The sequence below is a fragment of the Oryx dammah genome, unplaced genomic scaffold (genome assembly GCF_014754425.2).
Source record: "Oryx dammah isolate SB20612 unplaced genomic scaffold, SCBI_Odam_1.1 HiC_scaffold_23, whole genome shotgun sequence".
NCBI lineage: Eukaryota > Metazoa > Chordata > Mammalia > Artiodactyla > Bovidae > Oryx > Oryx dammah.
Window position 1 is genome coordinate 84,343,700 of NW_024070207.1, and position 13,646 is coordinate 84,357,345.

Genomic DNA, 13,646 nt, shown 5'->3' on the forward strand with positions numbered 1-13,646 from the left:
GGAAGGGATGCAAAATGATAAAGCTACTTTGGAACACTTCATAATCTGTTTCTTACACAGTTAAATAAACATACTTTTAACATTTAACACACGAACTTCACTCCTATCTACTTACTCAAGTTAAAAAATAAAATTTGTATTCACACATACAAAAACTCTGCACTCAAATGTTTATAACAACTTTATTTCTAAATGTCAACAACTGGAAGCAACTCAAATGCCTATTAAAATGTAAATGAATAAACAAATAGCAATGCATCCATATGATGGAATATGCTAAGGAATAAAAGGAAGGAACTACTGATTCACATATATCATGAATGCATCTAAATATGTTTTGCTAAGTGAAAGACACCAAACCCCCAATGCTACAAAATATATGATTCTGTTTACAAAGAAATTCTGGAAAAAGTAAAAAAAAAAATATAGGGAAGGAAGAGATGAGTGCCAGTGATTGGGAGTGAGCGAATGTGTTGATTATAAAGGGACAATATTAAGAAAATTTAAAGTTGATGGAACTGTTCTGTATGATAATATGATAATAGACACATAATTTCACATATTTTTCAAGCTCTTAAAACTGCAAACCAAGAAAAGAAAATTTTACTGTATACAAAGTAAAAAACCTATCAACTGGAATATCAGGAAAACTAAAGATACAGACAGAGACAAAAGAATCCCACTACATTCCAAATGAATGTCTTGCTGCTGCTGCTAAGTCGCTTCAGTCGTGTCTGACTCTGTGAGACCCCAGAGACAGCAGCCCACCAGGCTCCCCTGTCCCTGGGATTTTCCAGGCAAGAACACTGGAGTGGGTTGCTATTTCCTTCTCCAATGCATGAAAGTGAAAAAGCACACTGAAAAGGGTGAGGAAGAAAAGTGACTTTGTAATTAAGTGATTTTGGAAGATACTATCTTATCTCACAGTGAAGATAGAGATATAAAAGAACTGTACACTAAAACCAGCATTGTATTTAAATTGGAAATTTGGTAAATTTGCTGCTAACATGGGCACAGATTAGAAATTGTGAAGCTAGTTTACATACCCAACAGGTTGAACTGATATGTAAATATATTGCACATAATGGGGTGTAGATTTCTTACTGTTGGATAAGGAAGTGACAAATAAGCACATGAGGTAAAAAGGAATAAACCCTGTGATCAAAAGAACACAAGAATTAACCCGAACATGTCCTCAGTTGTCACAATGGGAAAATTTTGTGTCATAAAATAAATATGATATTCCATTAGTACCCAGAGAATTCATTAAATATCTGAGTCCATACTGAGGTTTAATAAATATTTAAGTAAATACATGGAAGAGTAAAAGACATCTCTGTCAAGAACCATGAAAGGGTCTGTATGTTACCCTTCTTAGTACCGTGGCAGATAGTTATGCTCATTGATACTGGTCTTTCTCTTTGAGTGTTCAGCTAATATGAATTTCTTAGATCCCTTCCAGGAAGATTTGGACTATGAGCTCCATTCAAATGGAATTTTAGTAGAAATTATAGGTACAATTTAAAGGGCTACCCCATAAATGACTACAAATATGCCATCCAATTATTTATGGGGTAGCTCATAAAATTGTACCTATCATTTCTACCAAAACACTTTACACATGGACATCACTAAATGGTCAGATACCAAAGTCAGATTGATTACATTCTTTGTAGCTGAAGATGGAGAAGCAGTCAGCAAAAACAAGACCTGGAGTTGTTTGTGGCTCAGATTATCAGCTTCTCATAGCAAAATTCAAGTTTAAAGAAAGCGGGGAAGCCACCTAGGCCAGTAAGGTACAACTTAAATCAAAACCCCTCTGAATATACACTGGAGATAATGAAGAGATTCAAGGGATTAGATCTGGTAAACAGAGTGCCTGAAGAACTATGGACAGAGGTTCATAATATTGTACAGGAGGCAGTGAACAAAACCACCCCAAAGAAAAAGAGATGCAAGAAGGCAAAGTGGTTGTCTGAGGAGGCTTTACAAATAGCTGAACAAAGAAAAGAAATGAAAACCAAGGGAGAAAAGGAAAGGTATAGCCAATTAAATGTAATTCAGTTCAGATCAGTTCAGTCACTCAGTGATGTCCAACTCTTTGCAACCCCATGGACCACAGCATGCCAGGCCACCCAATCCATTACCAAATCCCAGAGTTTACTCAAACTCATGTCCATTGAGTCGGTGATGCTATCCAACCATCTCATCTCCTTCCTCCCCTTTTCAGCCTGCCTTCAATTTTCCCATCATCAGGGTCTTTCCAAATGAGTCAATTCTTCACATCAGGTGGCCAGAGTATTGGAGTTTCAGCTTCAACATCAGTCCTTCCAATGAATATTCAGGACTGATATCTTTTAGGATAGACTCGTTGAATCTTCTTGCAGTCTAAGGGACTCTCAAGAGTCTTCTCCAACACCACAGTTCAAAAGCATCATTTCTTCGGCACTCAGCTTTCTTTATAGTCCAATTCTCACAGCCATAGATGGCTACTGGAAAAAACATAGCCTTGACTAGATGGATGTTTGTTAGCAAAGTAATGTCTTTGCTTTTTAATGTGCTGTCTAGGTTGGTCATAACTTTTCTTCCAAGGAGTGTTTTTTAATTTCATGGCTGCAATCACCATCTGCAGTGATTTTGGAGTCCCTCCCCACCTCCCCCCAAAAATGAAATCTGGCACTGTTTCCACTGTTTGCCCATCGACTTGTCATGAAGTGATGGGACCAGATGCCATGATCTCAGTTTTCTGAATGTTGAGCTTTAAGCCGACATTTTCACTCTCCTCTTTCACTTTCATCAAGAGGCTCTTTAGTTTTTCTTTTCCTTGCCATAAAGGTGGTGTCATCTGTATATCTGAGGTTATTGATATTTCTCCATGCAATCTTGATTCCAGCTTGTGCTTCATCCAGCCTGGTGTTTCTCATGATGTACTCTGCATATAAGTTAAATAAGCAGGGTGACAATATACAGCCCTGATATATACTCCTTTCCCGATTTGGAACCAGTCTGTTGTTCCATGTCCAGTTCTAACTGTTGCTTCCTGACTTACATACAGATTTGTCAAGAGGCAGGTGAGGTGGTCTATTATTCCCATCTCTTGAAGAAATTTCTACAGTTTATTGTGATCCACACAGTGAAAGGCTTTGGCATAATCAATAAAGAAGAAACAGATGTTATTCTGGAACTATCTTGTTTTTTTTCAGTGAGCCAACGGATGTTGGCAATTTGATCTCTGGATCCTCTGCCTTTTGTAAAACCAGCTTGAACATCTGTAATTTCATGGTTCACGTGCTTTTGAAGCCTGGTTTGGAGAATGTTAAACATTACTTTACTAGCGTGTGAGATAAGGGCAATTGTGCGGTAGTTTGAGCATTCTTTGGCATTGTCTTTCTTTGGAATTCGAATGAAAACTGAAATTTTCCAGTCCTGTGTCCACTGCTGAGTTTTCCAAATTTGCTGGCATATTGAGTGAAGCATTTTCAAGGCATCATCTTTTAGGATTTGAAATAGCTCAACTGGAATTCCATCACCTCCACTAGCTTTTTTATTAATAATTTTTTGAAAGCTAATTACTTTACAATATTGTATTGGTTTTGTCATACATTGATATGAATCTGCCAAGGGTTTACACGTGTTCCCCATTCTGAACCCCCCTCCCACCTCCCTCCCCATCCCATCCCTCTGGGTCATCCAAGTGCACCAGCCCTGAGCACCCTGTATGATGCATCGAACCTGGACTAGCAATCTGTTTCATATATGATAATATGAAAGTTTCAATGTCATTCTCCCAAACCATCCCACCCTCACCCTCTCCCACAGAGTCCAAAAGACTATTCTATACATCTGTGTCTCTTTTGCTGTCTTGCATACAGGGTTATCATGACTATCTTTCTAAATTCCATATATATGTGTTAGTATACGGTATTGGTGTTTTTCTTTCTGGCTTACTTCACTCTGTATAATAGGCTCCAGTTTCATCCACCTCATTAGAAGTGATTCAAATGGATTCTTTTTAATGGATGAGTAATACTCCATTGTGTATATGTACCACAGCTTTCTTATCCATTCGTCTGCTGATGGACATCTAGGTTTCTTCCATGTCCTGGCTATTATAAACAGTGCTATGATGAACATTGGGGTACACGTGTCTTTTTCAATTCTGGTTTCCTCAGTGTGTATGCCCAGCAGTGGGATTGCTGGGTCATAAGGCAGTTCTATTTCCAGTTTTTTAAGGAATCTCCACACTGTTCTCCATAGTGGCTGTACTAGTTTGCATTCCCACCAACAGTGTAAGAGGGTTCCCTTTTCTACACACCCTCTCCAGCATTTATGGCTTATTAACTTTTGGATAGCAGCCATTCTGACTGGTGTGAAATCGTACCTCATTGTGGTTTTGATTTGCATTTATCTAATAATGAATGATGTTGAGCGTCTTTTCTTATGTTTATTGGCCATCTGTATGTCTTCTTTGGGGAAATGTCTGTTTAGTTCTTCGGCCCATGTTTTTATTGAGTCATTTATTTTTCTGGAATTGAGCTACAGGAATTGCTTGTATATTTTTGAGATTAATTCTTTGCTCATTGTTTCATTTGCTATTATTTTCTTCAATTCTGAAGGATGTAATTTCCCTTGCTTATAGTTTCCTTTGTTGTGCAGAACCTTTTAATTTTATTCAGGTCCCATTTGTTTATTTTTCTTTTTATTTCCAATATTCTGGGAGGTGAGTCATAGAGGATCCTGTTGTGATTTATGTCAGAGAGTGTTTTGCCTATGTCTTCCTCTAGGAGTTTTATAATTTCTGGCCTTACATTTAGATCTTTAATCCATTTTTGAGTGTATTTTTATGTATGGTGTTAGAAAGTGTTCTAGTTTCATTTTTTTACAAGTCGTTGACCAGTTTTCCCAGCACCAATTGTTAAAAAGATTGTCTTTTCTCCACTGTATATTCTGGACTTCTTTGTCGAAGATAAGGTGTCCATAGGTGCATGGATTTATCTCTGGGTTTTCTATTTTATTCCATTGATCTATATTTCTGTCTTTGTGCCAGTACCAAAATGTCTTGATGTCTGTGGCTTTATAGTAGAGCCTGAAGTCAGGCAGGTTGACTCCTCCAGTTCCATTCTTCTTTCTCACTATTGCTTTGTTATTCGAGTTTTTTTTGTATTTCCATACACATTGTGAAATTATTTGTTCTAGGTCTGTGAAAAGTACCATTGGTAGCTTGATAGGGATTGCATTGAATCTTTAGGTTGCTTTGGGTAGTATACTCATTTTCACTATATTTAGTCTTCCGATCCATGAACACAGTATATTTCTCCATCTATTAGTGTCCTCTTTGATTTCTTTCACCAGTGTTTTATAGTTTTCTACATATAGGTCTTTTGTTTTTAGTTAGATATATTCCTAAGTATTTTATTCTTTTTGTTGCAATGATGAATAGAATTGTTTCCTTAATTTCTTTTTCTGTTTTCTCATTGTTCGTGTATGGGAATGCAAGGGATTTCTGTGTGTTGATTTTATATCTGCAACTTTACTATATTCATTGATTAGCTCTAGTAATTTTCTGGTGGAGTCTTTAGGGTTTTCTATGTAGAGGATCACATCATCAGCAGTGAGAATTTTACTTCTTCTTTTCCAATCTGGATTCCTTTTATTTCTTTTTCTTCTCTGATTGCTGTGGCCAAAACTTCCAAAACTATGTTGAATAGTAGTAGTGAGAGTGGCACCCTTATGTTGTTACTGATTTTAAGGGAAATGCTTTCAATTTTTCACCATTCAGGATAGTGCTTGCTATGGGTTTGTCATATATAGCTTTTATTATGTTGAGGTACGTTCCTTCTATTCCTGCTTTATAGAGGGTTTTTTTTTTTAATCATAAATGTATGTTGAATTTTGTAAAAGGCTTTCTCTGCATGTATTGAGATAATCATATGGTTTTTACCTTTCAATTTGTTAATGTGGTGTATTACATTGATTGATTTGATGATATTGAAGAATCCTTGCATGCCTGGGATAAAGCCCACTTGGTCATGATGTTTGATCTTTTTAATATGTTGTTGGATTCTGTGTGCTAGATTTTTGTAAAGGATTTTTTCATCTATGTTCATCAGTGATATTGCCCTGTAGTTTTCTTTTTTTTTTTTTGTGACATCTTTGTCAGGTTTTGGTATTAGGGTTATGGTGGCCTCATAGAATCAGTTTGACAGTTTACCTTCCTCTGCAATTTTCTGGAAGAGTTTGAGTAGGATAGGTGTTATCTCTTCTCTACATTTTTGTTAGAATTCAACTGTGAAGCCATCTGGTCCTGGGCTTTGTTTGCCAGAATATTTCTGATTACAGTTTCAATTTCCGTGCTTGTGATGGGTCTGTTAAGATTTTCCATTTCTTCCTGGTTCAGTTTTGGAAAGTTGTACTTTTCTAAGAATTTGTCCATTTCTTCCAAGTTGTCTATTTTATTGGCATATGGTTGCTGATAGTAGTCTCTTATGTATTTCTGTATTAAGTAGTTCTTTGTATTTCTGTGTTGTGTGTTGTGATCTCTCCATTTTCATTTCTAATTTTGTTGATTTGTTTTTTCTCCCTTTGTTTCTTGATGAGTCTGGCTAATGGTTTGTCAATTTTATTTATCTTCTCAAAGAACCAGCTTTTGGCTTTGTCTTTTTTTGCTATGGTCTCCTTTGTTTCTTTTGCATTTATTTATGCCCTAATTTTTAAGATTTCTTTCCTTCTACTAACCTGAGGTTCTTCATTTCTTCCTTTTCTAGTTGCCTTAGGTGTAGAGTTAGATTATTTATTTGACTTTTTTCTTGTTTCTTGAGATAAGCCTGAATTGCTATGAAACTTCCCCTTAGCACGACTTTTACAGTGTCCCATAGGTTTTCTGTTGTTGTGTTTTCATTTTCATTCATTTCTATGCATATTTTGATTTCTTTTTTTTATTTCTTCTGTGATTTGTTGGTTATTCAGCAGCGTGTTGTTCAGCCTCCGTATTTGGAATTTTTAATAGTTTTTCTTCTGTCAGTACAGTTCAATTCAGTCACTCAGTCATGTCCAACTCTTTGCGACCCCATGAATCACAGCACACCAGGCCTCCCTGTCCATCAACAACTCCCGGAGTTCACTCAGACTCACGCCCATCGAGTCAGTGATGCCATCCAGCCATCTCATCCTCTGTCGTCCCCCTCTCTTCCTGCCCCCAATCCGTCCCAGCATCAAAGTCTTTTCCAATGAGTCAACTCTTCTCATGAGGTGGCCAAAGTACTGGAGTTTCAGCTTTAGCATCATTCCTTCCAAAGTAATCCCAGGGCTGATCTCCTTCAGAATGGACTGGTTGGATCTCCTTGCAGTCCAAGAGACTCTCAAGAGTCTTCTCCAACACCACAGTTCAAAAGCATCAATTCTTCGGTGCTCAGCCTTCTTCACAGTCCAACTCTGACATCCATACATGACTACTGCAAAAACCATAGCCTTGACTAGACGGACCTTAGTTGACAGAGTAATGTCTCTGCTTTTGAATATGCTATCTAGCTTGGTCATAACTTTTCTTCCAACATCTAAATTTGCTGCATTTTGGTCAGAAAAGATGCTTGGAATGATTTCAATTGTTTTGAATTTACCAAGGATAGATTTATGGCCCAGGATGTGATCTATCCTGGAGAAGGTTTTGTGTGCACTTGAGAAAAAGGTGAAATTCATTGTTTTGGGGTGAAATGTCTTATAGGTATCAATTAGGTATAATTGGTCTATTATATCATTTAAAGTTTTGTTTCCTTGTTAATTTTCTATTTAGTTGATCTATCCATAGGTGTGAGTAGGATATTAAAATCTCCCACTATTATTATGTTATTGTTAATTTCCCCTTTCATATTTGTTAGCATTTGTCTTACATATTGCGGTGCTCCTATGTTGGGTTCATATATATTTATAATTGTTATATCTTCTTCTTGGATTGATCCTTTGATCATTATTTAGTGTCCTTCTTTGTCTCTTTTCACAGCCTTTGTTTTAAAGTCTATTTTATCTGATATGGGTATTGCTACTCCTGCTTTCTTTTGGTCTCTATTTGTGAAAAATATCTTTTTCCAGCCCTTCACTTTCAGTCTCTATGTGTCCCTTGTTTCGAGGTGGACCTCTTGTAGACAAAATATATAGGGATCTTGTATTTGTATCCCTTCAGCCAGTCTCTCTCTTTTGGTTGCAGCATTCAACCCATTTACATTTATGGTAATCATTGATAAGTATGGTCCCATTGCTTTTTACTTTATTGTTTTGGGCGAATTTATACACTCTTTCTGTGATTCCTGTCTAAAGAAGATCCTTTAGCATTTGTTGGAGAGCTGGTTTGGTGGTGCTGAATTCTCTCAGCTTTTGCTTGTCTGTAAAGCTTTTAATTTCTCCTTCATATTTGAATGAGATCCTTGCTGGGTACAGTAATGTGGGCTGTAGGTTATTTTCTTCCATCATTTTAAGTATGTCTTGCCATTCTTTTCTGGCCTGAAGAGTTTCTATTGAAAGATCAGCTGTTATCCTTATTGGAATCACTTTGTGTGTTATTTGTTCCCCCCCCTTACTGCTTTTAATATTTGTTCTTTGTGTTTGATCTTTGTTTATTGATTAATATGTGTCTTGGGGTGTTTCACCTTGGGTTTATTCTATTTGGGACTCTCTGGGTTTCTTGGACTTGGCGACTATTTCCTTCCCAATTTTAGGGAAGTTTTCAACTATTATTTCTTCAAGTATTTTCTCATGGCCTTTCTTTTTGTCTTCTTCTTCTTCTGGGACTCCTATGATTCGAATCTTGGGGTGTTTATCATTGTCCCAGAGGTCTCTGAGGTTGTCCTCATTTCTTTTAAATCTTTTTACTTTTTTCCTGTTTCATTTATTTCTACCATTCTATCTTCTACCTCACTAATCCCATCTTCTGTGTCTGATATTCTACTTTTGGTTCCCTCCAGAGTTTTATGATCTCATTTATTGCATTATTCATTATATACTGACTCTTTTTTATTTCTTCTAGGTCGTTGTTAAACCTTTCTTACATCTTCTAGATCCTTGTCCTCAGGGTATTTATATGTAACGCCATTTTGTTTTGGACTTTGGGGATCATTTTCACTACTATTATCTGAAATTCTTTATCAGGTAGATTCCCTATCTCTTCCTCTTTTGTTTGGTTTGGTGGGGATTTATCCTGTTCCTTTACCTCCTAGGTATCTCTCTGCCTTTTGTTCTTGTTTATATTTCTGTGTTTGGGGTGGCCTTTCCATATTCTGGCAGTTTGTGGTTCTTCTTTATTGTGAAGGTTCCTTGCTATGGGTGGGGTTGGATGGGTGGCTTGTCAAGGCTTCTTGGCTAGGGAAGCTTTTATTGGTGATCTGGTTGGTGGAGCTGGATTTCTTCTCTCTGGAGTGCACTGAAGTGTCCAGTAATGAGTTTTGAGATGTCAGTGGGTTTGGTGTAACTCTGGGCAGCCTGAATATTGAAGCTCAGGGCTATGTTCCTGTGTTGTTGGAGAATTTGCATGGTATGTCTTTCTCTGGAACTTGTTGACCCTTGGATTGTGCTTGGTTTCAGTGAAGGTATGGAGGCGTTTGATGAGTTCCTATCAATTAATGTTCCCTGGAGTCAGATCTGTGATGGCACAGGAACGGCCAAGAGGAGTTACCCCGTGTCCGAGGTCAGGGGCAGCGGCCGAGAGGAGCTACCCCATGTCCCAGGCCACAGACAGTGGCCGGGAGGAGCCACCATGCGTCCAAGGCCAGGGGCAGCACCCGAGGCCAGGGGCATCACCCGGGAGGAGCAACCACACACCTGAGGCCAGGGGCAGCAGCTGGGAGGAGCAACCCCACGTCCAAGGAGTGGTGGTTGCATGGGTGCAGGAGGGCCTAGAGGAGCCATCCTACGTTGAAGGTCAGGAGGGGCTGCAATGAGGAGATACCCCTCATCCAAGGTAAGGAGCAGTGGCTGCGCTTTGCTGGAGCAGCCAGGAAGAGATATCCCTCGCCCAAGGTAAGAGAAACCCAAGTAAGATGGTAGGTGTTGCAAGAGGGCATCAGAGGGCAGACACACTGAAACCATACTCACAGAAAGCTAGTCACTCTTATCACACTAGGACCACAGCCTTGTCTAACTCAATGAAACTAAGTCATGCCCATGGGGCAACCCAAGATGGACAGGTCATGGTGGAGAGGTCTGACAGAATGTGGTCCACTGGAGAAGGGAATGGCAAACCACTTCAGTATTCTTGCCTTGAGAACCCCATGAACAGTATGAAAAGGCAAAATAATAGGATACTGAAAGAGGAACTCCCCAGGTCAGTAAGTGCCCAATATGCTACTGGAGATCAGTGAAGAAATAACTCTAGAAAGAATGAAGGGATGGCGCCAAAGCAAAAACAATACCAAGCTGTGGATGTGACTGGTGATAGAAGCAAGGTCTGATGCTGTAAAGAGCAATATTGCATAGGAACCTGGAATGTCAGGTCCATGAATCAAAGCAAACTGGAAGTGGTCAAACAAGAAGTGGCAAGAGTGAACATCGACATTCTAGGAATCAGCGAACTAAAATTGACTGGAATGGGTGAATTTAACTCAGATGACCATTATATCTACTACTACGGGCAGGAATCCCTCAGAAAAATGGAGTAGCCATCATGGTCAACAAGAGAGTCTGAAATGCAGTACGTGGATGCAGTCTCAAAAACAACAGAATGATCTCTGTTCGTCTCCAAGGCAAACCATTCAGTATCATGATAATCCAAGTCTATGCCCCAACCAGTAACACTGAAAAAGCTGAAGTGGAACGGTTCTATGAAGACCTTTTAGAACTAACACCTAAAAAAAGATGTCCTTTTCATTATAGGGGACTGGAATGCAAAAGTAGGAAGTCAAGAAACACCTGGAGTAACAGGCAAATTTGGCCTTGGAATGAGGAATGAAGCAGGGCAAAGACTAATAGAGTTTTGTCAAGAAAATGCACTGGTCATAGCAAACACCCTCTTCCAACAACACAAGAGAAGACTCTACACATGGACATCACCAGATGGTCAACACCAAAATCAGATTGATTATATTCTATGCAGCCAAAGATGGAGAACCTCTATACAGTCAACAAAAACAAGACCAGGAGCTGACTATGGCTCACATCATGAACTCCTTATTACCAAATTCAGATTCAAATTGAAGAAAGTAGGGAAAACCGCTAGACCATTCAGGTATGACCTAAATCAAATCCTTTATGATTATACAGTGGAAGTGAGAAATAGATTTAAGGGCCTAGATCTGATAGATAGAGTGCCTGATGAACTATGGAATGAGGTTCGTGACACTGTACAGGAGACAAGGATCAAGACCATCCCCATGGAAAAGAAATGCAAAAAAGCAAAATGGCTGTCTGGGGAGGCATTACTAATAGCTGAGAAAAGAAGAGAAGTGAAAAGGAAAGATATAAGCATCTGAATGCAGAGTTCCAAGGAATAGCAAGAAGAGATAAGAAAGCCTTATTCAGCGATCAATGAAAAGAAATCGAGGAAAAGAACAGAATGGGAAAGACTAGAGATCTCTTCAAGAAAATTAGAGATACCAAGGGAACATTTCATGCAAAGATGGGTTCGATAAAGGACAAAAATGGTATGGACCTAACAGAAGCAGAAGATATTAAGAGGTGGCAAGAATACACAGAAGAACTGGACAAAAAAGATCTTCATGACCTGGATAATCACGATGGTGTGATCACTCATGTAGAGCCAGACATCCTGGAATGTGAAGTCAAGTGGGCCTTAGAAAGCATCACTATGGACAAAGCTGGTGGAGGTGATGGAATTCCAGTTGAGCTATTTCAAATCCTGAAAGATGATGCTGTGAAAGTGCTGCATTCAATATGACAACAAACTTGGAAAACACAGCAGTGGCCACAGGACTGGAAAAGTCCAGTTTTCATTCCAATCCCAATGAAAAGCAATGTCAAAGAATGCTTAAACTACCTCACAATTGAACTCATCTCACATGCTAGTAAAGTAATGCTCAAAATTCTCCAAGCCAGGCTTCAGCAATACATGAACCATGAACTCCCTAATGTTCAAGCTGGTTATAGAAAAGGCAGAGGAACCAGAGATCAAATTGCCAACATCCGCTGGATCATGGAAAAAGCAAGAGAGTTCCAGAAAAACATCTATTTCTGCTTTATTGACTATGCCAAAGCCTTTGACTGTGTGGATTACAATAAAATGTGGAAAATTCTGAAAGAGATGGGAATACCAGACCACCTGACCTGCCTCTTGAGAAATCTGTATACAGGTCAGGAAGCAACAGTTAGAACTGGACATGGAACAGACTGGTTCCAAATAGGAAGAGGAGTACGTCAAGGCTGTATAGTGTCACCCTGTTTATTTAACTTCTATGCAGAGTACATCATGAGAAACGCTTGACTGGAAGAAACACAAGCTGGAATCAAGATTGCCAGGAGAAATATCAATAAACTCAGATATGCAGATGACACCACCCTTATGGCAGAAAGTGAAGAGGACCTAAAAAGCCTCTTGATGAAAGTGAAAGAGGAGAGTGAAAAAGTTGGCTTAAAGCTCGACATTCAGAAAACGAAGATCATGGCATCTGGCCCCATCACTTCATGAGAAATAGATGGGGAAACAGTGGAAACAGTGTCAGACTTTATTTTTTGGGCTCCAAAATCACTGCAGATGATGACTGCAGCCATGAAATTGAAAGACGTTTACTCCTTGGAAGAAAAGTTATGATCAACCTAGATAGCATATTCAAAAGCAGAGACATTACTTTGCCCATTAAGGTCCATCTAGTCAAGGCTATGGTTTTTCCTGTGGTCATGTATGGATGTGAGAGTTGGACTGTGAAGAAGGCTGAGCGCCAAAGAATTGATGCTTTTGAACTGTGGTGTTGGAGAAGACTCTTGAGAGTCCCTGGGACTGCAAGGAGATCCAACCAGTCCACTCTGAAGGAGATCAGCCCTGGGATTACTTTGGAAGGAATGATGCTAAAGCTGAAGCTCCAGTACTTTGGCCACCTCATGCGAAGAATTGACTCATTGGAAAAGACTCTGATGCTGGGAGGCATTGGGGGCAGGAAGAGAAGGGGACGATAGAGGATGAGATGGTTGAATGGCATCACTGACTCGATGGACATGAATCTGAGTGAACTCCAAGAGTTGTTGATGGACAGGGAGGCCTGGTGTGCTGCGATTCCTGCGGTCACAAAGAGTAGGACACGACTGAGCGACTGAACTGAACTGGAGTCAGGAGATCTCTGGTGTTCTCAAGATTTGGACTTAAGCCTCCTGCCTATAGTTTTCAGTCTTATTCTTACTGTAGCCTCAAGACTTCTCCATCTATACACCACCGATGATAAAACATCTAGGTTAATGATGAAAAGTTTCTCCACAGTGAGGGACACCAGGAGAGGTACACAGAATTACATGGGGAAGAGAACAGGGAGGAGGAAGATAGAGGTGACCAGGAGGAGAAAAGGGTGCATCAAAAGGGGAGAGAGCAAGCTAGCCAATAATCACTTCCCTATGTTCTCTCCACAGTCTGGACCCCTCAGAGATGTTCAAGGAGTTACACAGAGTAGAGAAGAGGGAGGAAGGAGACAAAAGTGGCAAGAAGGATAAACAGGGGAATC